Source organism: Nuphar pumila, chromosome 9, assembly GCF_984573655.1.
Source record: "Nuphar pumila chromosome 9, dmNupPumi1.hap1.1, whole genome shotgun sequence".
NCBI classification, from domain to species: Eukaryota; Viridiplantae; Streptophyta; class Magnoliopsida; order Nymphaeales; family Nymphaeaceae; genus Nuphar; species Nuphar pumila.
In genome coordinates this window covers 14,800,303-14,812,706 of record NC_143257.1, presented here as the reverse complement: position 1 = coordinate 14,812,706, position 12,404 = coordinate 14,800,303, and positions in this window count along the sequence as shown.

The following is a 12,404-nucleotide window of genomic DNA, read 5'->3' as shown; positions in this document are numbered from 1 at the left end:
TTTCAGTTTAATTTACTGTTTTCATTTGATATGGATTTCCTGTTCTTTTGTTTGTTCCTCTGCATCATCACTTCATTCTACTCATCTTTGTTTCATTGCCTTAATTCAACATCAACATTCTTATTTGCTTTCTTTATCACATTGTCCATTAGATCAACCTTATTTCAGCGTCTGTGTATTCCATTTATTGTACTCGTTTTAGTTTTATTCTTAGCATTTCATCTGTATATTTTCTGTTTTATCATTATTTCTGTATCTGCATTACTGCATCATATCCTTGGCATCCACTAGCACACAACATCCTCTTTCAAGTGTAAGAGGTGCCTTTGTTGATGTGGATCTAGCCTTTGTGCATCAGCATTCTATTTCTAATATAGTATGCATCATCCCCTAGTGTATTCCCTTCCCATTCATATAGTTTAATTTCTGTTTGATCCAACTTCGCCATGAACCTCTTTACATCCTCCTCTTGCAATTGTTGAAACAATGCTGCAATGAATTTCATATAGCATCAGCTCATTTAGCATCCATAAGCATCATTATATATCTGCTGTATCCAGTCTAATTCACTAGGAAATCCTACTGGACTTGATCATCCCGAGTGTGGGTTTGGGATTTTGGAAATCCCTTATGGTGCAATGACTTGCACAAAAGAAATAAACAAGATTTAATATATGCACATATAACCTAACTGTGAGATTCTAGGTATACCTGAAAGACGATATATATTACCACTTTTTTGAGATTCTGGGTATACCTAAACATGATATATGTTACCAATTTTCCATAGTTTTGGGTACACCTGAAAGATGATGTATGTTACCGGACCCATGGTCGACCTTGGAGAGGGTGGATGGTACATGCTCCGTGGGACAATTATGTTTTTGTGAGACGGAGGCATCTCACTCGGTCCCTAGTCTTCGGAGTTAGGGGGCAGAACTACCAATACATCTTAAGTGGTAGATCCAAGTCTTATGCAAAAGTTTATAGGGTGCATCCTATTTCTAGTTCTAGCCATTGGGGAGTACTCTCTCAATCGCGAACCGTCACCTTTGGGTCTCCGCACGGCTAGTCACACGGGGTATTAATTGGAAAGGCATAACAGACCCTTATGTGGTCTCAGTTCGCTATGATGTTGAATGCCTGTGCATACCCACAGGGTAATTAACAAGGGAAACATAAAGTCAATTCACTTTTGAATGTCTTTAAGTACATACAATGCTTGATGTTGTATTCATGTGATGCATAGCTTATTCATGTTTTCCTTAATATTTCAATTGTTACAATATAAATAAGATTTATTCATGTGATGCATAGCTCATTAATGCATTCCTTTATGTACTAAACAATGAGTTATTTTGTATTGGGTGAACCTCATAGAACTTGCATGAATTTTGGCAATTCGTACATCAATATTTAAATGTGTTGCACATATACTTGTACACATGACACTGAGCACATTCATATTCATATTATGCTTCTTACTTAGACAGAGAGTAGTCTAACCCCATCTGAATTATTATTTTTTAGGAAATGAACAAAGGTATTGGAAAAAATGCGGTCATCATTGTGGGTGGTGCCATGAGACCATATCTTATGTGGATGTCCTGAGGAACTCTGACTTTAAATTTATTAATTGTAATATTTATGACTTATAATATTTCAAGGCAAGACTTTAATTTGCTTAATGATATTGAGTTTATGTTATCACCTGTAACTTGCCCAAATTATTTGACTTAGGGATTAATGGAATATTTCCACTGTGGTTTAAAAAAAATTATACCAAAATTTTTGAGTTAAATATTTGGGGTGTTACAAGATTGGTAAAACCTTACCCCCTCCCTCTAATTCGGTGATTTTGGATTTTGTTTATTCAAAAAATATAATTTTTTGGTTTTCATAAAATTCTTGATTTTCTTAATTTTCTTGATTTTAAATTATTATGAAATTAAGTCTCAAGTTATGAAGAACATTGCAAGAATAATTATAAAATTTAAAATATGTGAACTAAACAAGAAAGTAAATGATTCTAATACTTTTAGATTATGGATATTGGATTTGGATCTAAATCCTAGCATTCGTATCTAATATAGATTTGGACCTTAAATTAAGTTGTGAATTTAACTGATGGTATTTGAATTTGACCCAATTAGGTTGGATATAATTCATGACATTTGGATCTAATTAGGGATGTATTGAATTGGATATAACTTAGGATTTTTTGATCTAATCTCATTGGATTATACCCATAGGGTCAGACACTCTAAACAATGTCATTATTGTTTTGACAAAAAATTTATCCTATCGATGCATCACCTATTAAATCAGAGTTGACCTTGACATTCCTCATTTTGAGGGCATCGAAATCGACTACCAATACTTTCATATTGATGTTGATTTGAGTGTTTTGTCATCAACTGAAGTTTATGCCTAATTATGCGTCAAAAATCAATATTTTTTAGGGCCGAATAATTTTTCTTGTCAATTCGTATGCATATGATTAAATCTAAGACCACCACAATGATCTACATTTTGAGGGCTATCAAATCGACTACTTAAACATCAAATTCTGTTGAGTTTTTGGGTCTGTAGGCCTCCCGAAAGGTTACCTTGTCACTGAAACCCAAGCGAGGATAAGAAGTTCCCACTTTTCTTTTATAGCTTAAGTAATTTTGAATTCTAATAAATTAAGACTCATAATTTATTTACTTGTTTTATTAATAAATAAAATTAATAGATAATGACCTCTTATGTTATAGATGGGACTTTTGCCTAAGCCCATCTATAAAATATAGGCTCTCATGAGGAGGATTAAGAAGATTAGTTCTCTCTTCCTCTCCTATTCTCATTAGAATTCTCTATCTTTTTCTCTTTCTTTCTTCTTCCTTAGGGTTTTTCCAACAGCCATTGAAGCTGCTTTGAGGTGCTAGGATAAGAGACAAAGGTCTTGGTAGTTCCAAAAATATGTTTCAGGTAGGATTCTTCCTACGTGTAGCATAAATCAAATATAAACACATAAACCGTGATTCTATGAGCAAATCCATGGTGGATCAGATTTAGAATATGTTTGAAAAAGGTTTTGAAAGTATTTTTAATTCAATATCAAGCATTAGAACAGATCTATAAAATTGTGACTGTATGAATTTTTACCTTGAATCTTGTTCTTGCTCCTTTGATCTTGCATGACATTAAATCTTGGTTATTCTGTCCTTATTTTTTTTATCCCAACCTATTTAAAAAATAAATCAATATCTTTATAAAAATAAGTCAATAAATAAAACTAAAAATATTATAGTGTTCTACACATCTAGGGCTTGAATTTAGAATTTTGTTTCGCTTTGTTTGGATATATTTTGAGGCTAAAACGTCTGTTGCAACAGAGTACGAATTTTTTGACTTGTCTGCAAGAATGTTCCGACCAACTTTTTTAATAGTTCTAAAGACCCAACGAAAACTGATCAAAATAAATTAAAAAAATTTGGAGTAAAAGGTAACATATAATATGATCCTATAAAAAGGGTTTTGTTAAAAGGTGTTTTTATAATTCTAGAGAAATTCTCTAATTTGGGATGAATTTTTGTAGTTGACAGGATATATCTTATATTTTTCCTGAATAGGGTTTAGTCCCAGAATTTTTTTTGATTTTATTATAACAAAATTTTTTATTCTATTTTTTTGACTATTTTTCTGAGACATAGGGTTTTTTCGTAAAATTGGGAGAGTGTAATTCAGTCCCTATGATTTTTGGTGGGTTTTCCAAAAACAGGTTAACATGGATCCAAATTTACACATTATGACATGTATGGATGCTTAATTGTATTTTTCATTATATGGCATGATTAAATATGTTATTGCATAAAGAAATCATGTTTTAATGATTGTTTAGGGTTTCTTATGATTCTTGCATAAATAAAATTATATTTGAGTTATTGGAGGTTTTGTGATTTTTGGTGACATATGTTATTGTTTTAGCAAGATTAGCATGAATCTCATCAAATATATATTATATGATGATGTAACAATGTTTAGAGCAAAAAAATCATGATTTATTTTGATAGTTTAGATTCCAAGGTATATATAATAATCATATGACATCTCTTTAGATATTGTTCATGGGTTGATGCATGATTAAAATTCGTTATTCCATGACGATGCTTGAGTTTTCTTGTTTTTCTCATAATTTATATTATATTTCTCATGCTTTCGTGATTTTTTTGACCGATCTATCATAGTAAAATAATTTTACCTCTTAAATAAAATCACCAATGGCCAAACCCTTTCATGAAGACCTTTCAAACATATAGGAGGTGACTTAAAAAAATATTGGGCCTTATTGGTGGTACAAAAGTGAGGATTATGGCTAACCCAAGACCAAAATTATGTCGTGTATGCAGAGCGATTCTTGATATTAAGTTTTGTAAAAAATTTAATAAATTGATAATTTCGAGTTAATGAGTGATTTTTGGATATGTCATTCACATCATATGAATAAATCTAAAAAAAATAAAAGAAAAATATGTTTCATTTTCTATCAATCTTGAAAGCTCACACAAATCGTGAAAGATTCAAGATTTTGCAAAAAACCTAGATCTGGAATTGTCTCATGCAAGGTCTAGTCAAGAAAACCTACAAAATTTATATGATGCAGTTTTTTACCAAACTCAAATGATTCTGAAAGCTAACAAGTATACCTTTCACCAAAAAAATTGGAAGAATGAAATTCCTCTCAGATTAGGCCTAGTGACTACTTCTTTAGCAAGCAAGATTTTGACAACTTTTGTTAAGAACAGAAAAATAGTTTTGAGTCCATGAATTTTCACGAACAAAAAAATTAGTTTTTTTGATATCTACTACTTGGAATTGAAAGATAATATCCTCTAAAATGATGGTGAATTTTTATAAAGTTATATCTATTCGTTTTGATGGTCTATCAAACCCATGAACAACATAAAAATTCTGATATTATATAAATCTTGATTTTAGATAATATCTTGACTTGTGAAATTATGTTTTTAAAATCATGTGCTTGATTTTGATATGAGATGTTAATCATGAATATGTTAATATAGAATTTGTCATGAATATGTTGTAGGTATGCATGTAAATTATTTAGGCATGATAACATATGAGACTGCATATTAAACATGAGAATTAATCATGATAACTAGACCAAATGGTATGCATGATCATGCATTGTTATTCTATGAAATTTATGGTTCATGCTAAATTGAAATGAGTCTCATACATCATGGAGTGTGATATGTGGCATGTGATATGTTGTAAATCTTGTGAAGCATGCCTACATGGGGCTCGAATGTGAGTCAGGTTTGGTAGAACCTGTGTAGTGCTTGTGAGTACCTAGTTTGGCTTTGATAAACATGCCTATATACACACACACTCTAACTGGACTCTTGGGTACTCCTTAATGTGAGTATGTACCTTGAGATACTCTTGGTTGCTCCTTAAGTTGATTACGTACCATGAGTTTGGTTCAAATGAGCTATGTTAGGACACCTCAATGACTGTAGAAGGTGTGAGTTCGTGCCTTGTGAGGTCGTGGTTCATTGAGCTGCACATAGTGGAGCTTAGGGCTATTGAGCCTGGTGTTGAGTACACCCAATGTTGTAGTTAGACCCAATATAAATAATACCTAATAGCTCATTTATTCCAGTGGCCTACCTTGGAGAGAATAGAAGGTACACTCGCCAACTCACACGTTTTGAGGGTATTGACTCTTATCGGGCCCCCAATCGTCGACGTAGGAGGTTGGGGCTCTCAATTTATCCTAGGTAGATAGTCAGTCTTTGCAGAGTAGGAATCAATTCTCTAAACCACTATTAAGTTTTTCTCTCGGTTAAATACTACTTCAGTGATTGTTTGGCCTGACTCTTCAAATCGATGGGTTAATTAAAATACAACATAATAAACCTCCATCTGATTATTGAGTCAGGATTAGGTCCTGAGTGTGTACCTTCAAGAAAGAAAAGAAAATTAATGCATTAGATCAGGTTTACCAATGGTTACATGATTCATGGAATATTGGCATAAATCTCTATGCATGTCATATATAATTTCTAGTTCAAACATATGTTGGCATATATAGATCTGGTTGATTGTAGTCTTGACTACTAATGATATTATGCAGGTACATCACTTAATGGTAAGAATGAATTATTGTAAAATCTTGTATGATTAAATTATTATTTTTGAGATCTTTAACTGTGTTGAGTTTATATGCTATGACATGCTTTGATTTAATTGCACTGGGAAGGCTATATGTTTTATGAATTTGTGTTCTTTCCATGCGTATGTGTAGGGGGTTTTCCTACTGGGGTTGTGGCTAATGCCCCTACATTTTAATATTTCAGGTAATGAATAAGCTAGAGGTTGATGACATGAGACTCGATGTAGTCTCAAGAGGGTCACATTTCTTTAGGCTTGTTGAAGGGACTAAATAAATTTATTTACTTTATTATTTCTCTTTAGTCCTGTAAACTCTGATGTTTGAAAGACTCGTATTTGAATTATTATAACTTAATTAATGATTTGATTTAATTATTCTAGTCTTTCAAGTGTATGTTGGTAACTGTAACCTGCACAAGGTTTGAATCGAATCTAAAAGGAGTTTCCGCTGTGTTCTTAAAAATCATGTAAAGAGATTTTTGAAAAAAAAAACAAAAAATTTCTAAGATTTTTGGTTTAAAAAATTTGGGTGTTATAGGTTTGGTATCATAGCCTAAGTAAAGGATTTGTGACTCTTGGCCCGTCGATCATCCTGTCATTACTATAAGTATGGGTTAGCTTAAATTTTTTATTGCTTGATTATTATTGCTTAAAAAATTTAGTGTAATGTGGGAATCTAGACACATTCCAGGAACCACACATCATAGACCTAACTGTAGGGTTTTGAAACTTATATAAACATTTTTTTTAGAGATAAATATTAATCTTTGAGGGTAAATATTTAATCAGAGTGCACAATGAAAACTTGATGAACTATATTTTGGTAGTTCTTTTGTTTGATACTTATATCAAATTTCATGGACGAAATTTTTTTAAGGGGGGTAAAATATAACAATTGCGATTTTGCTTTAGTTTAACTTTTAAATTCAAGTCAAAAACCAGTTTTAAATGTAGGCAAAATTCAAGAGTTTAAGTTAAACTAGGACTCTAGTTAGATCCATTATGAGCCGTAGCTCTTGTAGGAGATCTTATTCGACGAGTTTGGATTTTTGTTGATTTAAAAAATATAATTTCTTGGTTTTTATAAAATTCTTGATTTTCTTGATTTTTGAATTATTATTAAATTAAGTCTTAAGTTATGAAGAACATTGCAAGAATAATTGTAAAATTTAAAATTTGTATACTAAACAAGAAAGTAAATGATTTTAATATTTTTCGATTATGGATATTAGATTTGGATCTAAATCCTAACATTTGTATCCAATATGGATTTCGATCTAAATCCTAGCATTCGTATCCAATATGGATTCAGACCTTAAATTAAATAGTAGATTTAACTCATGGTATTTGAATTTAACCCAATTAGGTTGGATATAATTTATGACATTTGGATCTAATTAGGGATGAATTAGATTGGATATAACGCAGGATTTTTGTATCCAATCTCATTAGATTATACCCATAGGGTCGAATGCTCTAAATAATGTCATTATTGTTTTGACAAAAAATTTAGCCTATTGATGCATCACTATTAAATCAGAGTTGACCTTGATGTTCCTCATTTCAAGGGCATCGAAATCGACTATTTACACTTTCATATTGAAGTTAATTTGAGCATTTTGTCATTGATCGAAGTTCATGCCTAATTGTACATCAAAAATAATATTTTTCAGGGTCAACTAAATTTTTTTGTCAATTCGTATATATATGATTAAATCTAAGACCACCATAATGATCTACGTTTTGAGGGCTATCAAATCCACTATTTAAACATCAAATTCTGTTGAGTTTTTTGGTCTGTAGGCCTCCCGAAAGGTTACCATGTCACTAAAACCCAAGCGAGAGTAAGAAGTTTAAACTTTTCTTTTATAGCTTAAGTAATTTTGAAATCTAATGAATTAAGACCCATAATTTATTTACTTATTTTATTAATAAATAAAATTAATATATATTAATCTCTTATGTTAGAGATGTGACTCTTGTATAAGCCCATCTATAATTATAGGCCCTCACGAAAAGGATTAAGGTTAGTTCTCTCTTCCTCTCCTATTCTCATTAGAATTCTCTATTTTTTTTCTTCTCCTTCTTTTTTCTTCTTCCTTAAGGTTTTTCCAGCAACCATTAAAGCTACTCCAAGATTCTAGAATGGGAGACGAAGGTTTTGGTGGTTTCAAAAACATGTTTCAGGTAGGATTCATCCTACACGTAGCATAGATCGAATACAAACATATAAATCGTGATTCTACAGGCTGATCCATGGTGGATCAGATCTTGAATAGGCTTGAAAAAGGTTTTAAAAGTGTTTTTAATTCAATATCATACATTAAAACAGATCTATAAAATCATGATTGTATGGATTTTTACCTTGAATCATGTTCTTGCTCCTTTGATCTTGCATGAGATTGAATCTTGGTTATTCTATCCTTATTTTTTTATCCTGACCTATTTCAGAAATAAATTAATATCTCTATGAAAATGAAGTCAATAAATAAAACTAAAAATATTAAAGTGTTCTACTCATCTAGGGCTTGAATTTATAATCTTGTTTCACTTCGTTTGGATCTGTTTTGAGGCTAAAACGTCTATTGCAACAGAGTATAGGTTTTCTGCCCTGTCTATAGGATTGTTCCGACTAACTCTTTTGATAGTTCTAAAAACCCAACCAAAACTAATCCGAATAAATTAAGAAAAATTTGGGTGAAAGGTAATATGTATAATATGATCCTGTAAAAAGGGTTTTGTCAAAAGATATTTCTATAGGTCTGTACAAAATCACCAAACCAGGATGAATTTTTGCAGTTGACAGAACCTGTCATATATTTTTTATGGATAGAGTTTAGTCTCAGATTTTTCCTGATTTTATTATAACAAATTTTTTTGTTTTGTTTCTTGAACTATTTTTTTAAGACATAGGGGATTTCCCAGTAAAGTTTTAAGCGTGTAATTTTTACTTATGATTTTTGATGGGTTTTCCAAAAATAGGTTAACAAAGATCTGAATTTATACATTATGACATGTATGGATGCTTAATTGTATTTTTCATTATACAACATGATTAAACAATATGTTATTGCATAAAGAAACCATGTTTTAATGATTGTTTAGGGTTTCTTATGATTCTTGTACAAATTAAATTATATTTGAGATATATATTTCTTAGAGGTATTGTAATTTTTAGATGATGTATGTTATTGTTTTAGCAAGATTAGAATGAATATGATCAAATATCCATTATATGATGGGGTAACAATGTTTAGAGCATAAAAAATCATGATTTAGTTTGATAGTTTAGATTCCAAGGCATGTATAATAATCATATGACATCTCTTTAGATACAGTTCATGGGTTGATGCATGATTAAAATATGTTATTCCATGATGATGCTTGAGTTTTCTTATTTTTCTCATAATTTATATTATATTTTTCATGCTTTCTTGATTTTCTTGATCAATCTATCATAATAAAATAATTCTACCTCTCAAATCGAATCACCAATGGCCAAACTCTTTCATAGAGACTTTTCAGATATCTAAGAGGTATCTCAGAAAAATATTTTCATTATTTGTGGTACAAAAGTGAAGGTTATGACTGCTGCAACCAAAGACAAAAATTCTGTCCTACGTGCAGAGCGATTCTTGATAGTCGATTTTGCAAAAAATCTAATAAATTAATGATTTTAAGTTAATGACTAATTTTTGGATATGTCATTTATATCATGTGAATAGATATGAAAAAAATAAAATAAAAATATATTTCATTTTCTATAAATCTTGAAAGCTCACACAATTCTTGAAAAATTCAAGATTTTGAAGAAAACCTAGATCTGAAATTGTCTCAAGCAAGGTCCAGTCCAGAAAACCTCAAAAATTCATATGATGCAGTTTTTCAATAAACTCAAATGATTCTGAAAGCTAACAAGCATACCTTTCACCAAAAAATTTGGGAGGATGAATCCCTCTCAGATTAGGCTAGGTTTTGTCAAGAACATAAAAACAATTTTGGGTCCATAAATTTTTATGGGCAAACAAATTTTTTTTTGAGATCTACCACTTGGAATTGAAAGTTAATATCCTCTGACATGATGGAAATTTTTTATAGAGTTATATCTATTTATTTTGATGGTCTGTCAGATCCATGAACAACATATAAATTTTGATATTATACATTTCTTGATTTTAGATAATATCTTGACTTGTGAAATTATGTTTTTAAAATCATATGCTTGATTTTGATATGAGATGTTAATCATACATATGTTAATATAAAATTTATCATGAATATATTGTATGTATGCATGTGAATTATTTGGACATGATGGCATATGAGACTGCATATTAAACATGAGAATTAAGCATGATAATTAGACCAAATAGTATGCATGATCATGTTATTCTATGAAATTTATGGTTCATGCTAAATTGAAATGAGTCTCATGAATCATGGAGTGTGATATATGGTATGTGACATGTTGTAAGTGTAACGGCCCGGACGATTTTAAACCAAAAATACCAGATTTTTTTTATAAGGTTGAATCTATTCTTCTCTTTTCTTTGTTTTCTTTTTTTTTAAATATAATAATGCAACGGTCTTATCAATGGACACATTTCAATCGTACCAAGTACTAGACGGCTCACTTGAGCGCGTGCGTGTCTTAGCCTCTTAATATCATATCTAGTGTGAAACCATCCATTAACGAATCTGATTAAACCATTACATAAAAGAAATTATTAATATATTAAGTTTTCATCATTGGCTTCACCTTAATCGAATCAAGCTCTAGGGAGTTAGCCTACGCATGCATCGACGTTTAGTAGCTCCGTAGAATAAGGTTTGAAGTTAAATCATCCAACTGATAAAATCATTATGATATTATTAGCTAAGTAAACACAACAAAAAAATATTGATTTTTTAAATCAATTTTATAAATTGGTTTCTTAGTTAAATCTCTGAACATATTACTTTAAGAGAACTGCTACCATCGCATATCTGAATAGACATTAACTAAGCACAAAGTAATTGAAATTCTGAATTTAAACTAATAATCAAATGTCCAATTAAATAGTCCTTTAACAATTCAAAAAGTATTAAAATTCAAATAAAATAAAAAGCCCTTGGGATCATAAAAAATAACAGTGTGCACAACCCCTTCCAACTTTCTGCACTCGCTCTAGCCATCACATGTCTCTTAAAAAATATTTTATTTTGAAAAAATGAGACTTTGAAAAGTTTCAGTAAAACTCACACAGCTAATGCAATGTACAACACATAAACCTTGCATGATATAAGTATCTTAGAATTTGCATCAACTATCAACAAGGCAAATATAAAGTTTCTACCAGCTATTCATGAATTATAGATTTATAAGCAAGTATGGAATAATGATCTTAAATATACTAACATCAAACTCCATATTAGAATGAGACATATATCAATGAGCATAAATTTACCAACTTTTATGAATAAGGATAATTTGCAGTAATATAAAATAAAGTAAAGTCCAATAAAATAATATGAGCAAGTAATTTATGTTTTATCTTGATTTTTTGATCTACCTAGGTATGACGTAAACCAACCCCAAATAGGCTGACTAGCTCGGGTGTTTATTATGCTACATATTTTCTTATACCCGAGTAGCCTCCTGAGTCATATCCCCCAAGGACGAAGCCCAAAATCGTGAGAGGAAACGGCCGCTCCGAGACAACTCAACTCGAGGTCGTGACACCAGCGTCACAACGATGATCATGACCACTCACTTCTGCTCTCATACATTCAAATCATTGTATCATTTTTATATGCATTTATAATTCTTATAAACAATATGTTAAATCATATTTGGTCATTCAAGTGTGAAACACATGCATATACTTTTTAAGTAAATCAGTTAGATATTCATGATACACACTAATCATGATACATAGGTGTGATATATTTAAATCAGATAATCATAATAAAACCATTTGCAAGAAAACTATGTAGGCGTGATGCGTCATTCACCTAATAAGTCAACCTAGTCATTTATAGGCGTGATGTGTCATTCACCTATACGCTAACATAAGCATCATAATCATAACCCATATCAAGATCGAAAATTGATAAGGATTTGATTATCACATCTGAGTTCAACATATAATCTTGCTACAACAGAAAAGTTAAATCTATAGATTCATAACTAGCTGTCTCAATCATCTCAGAAGATCATCACGTTTATCACAATATTTCAT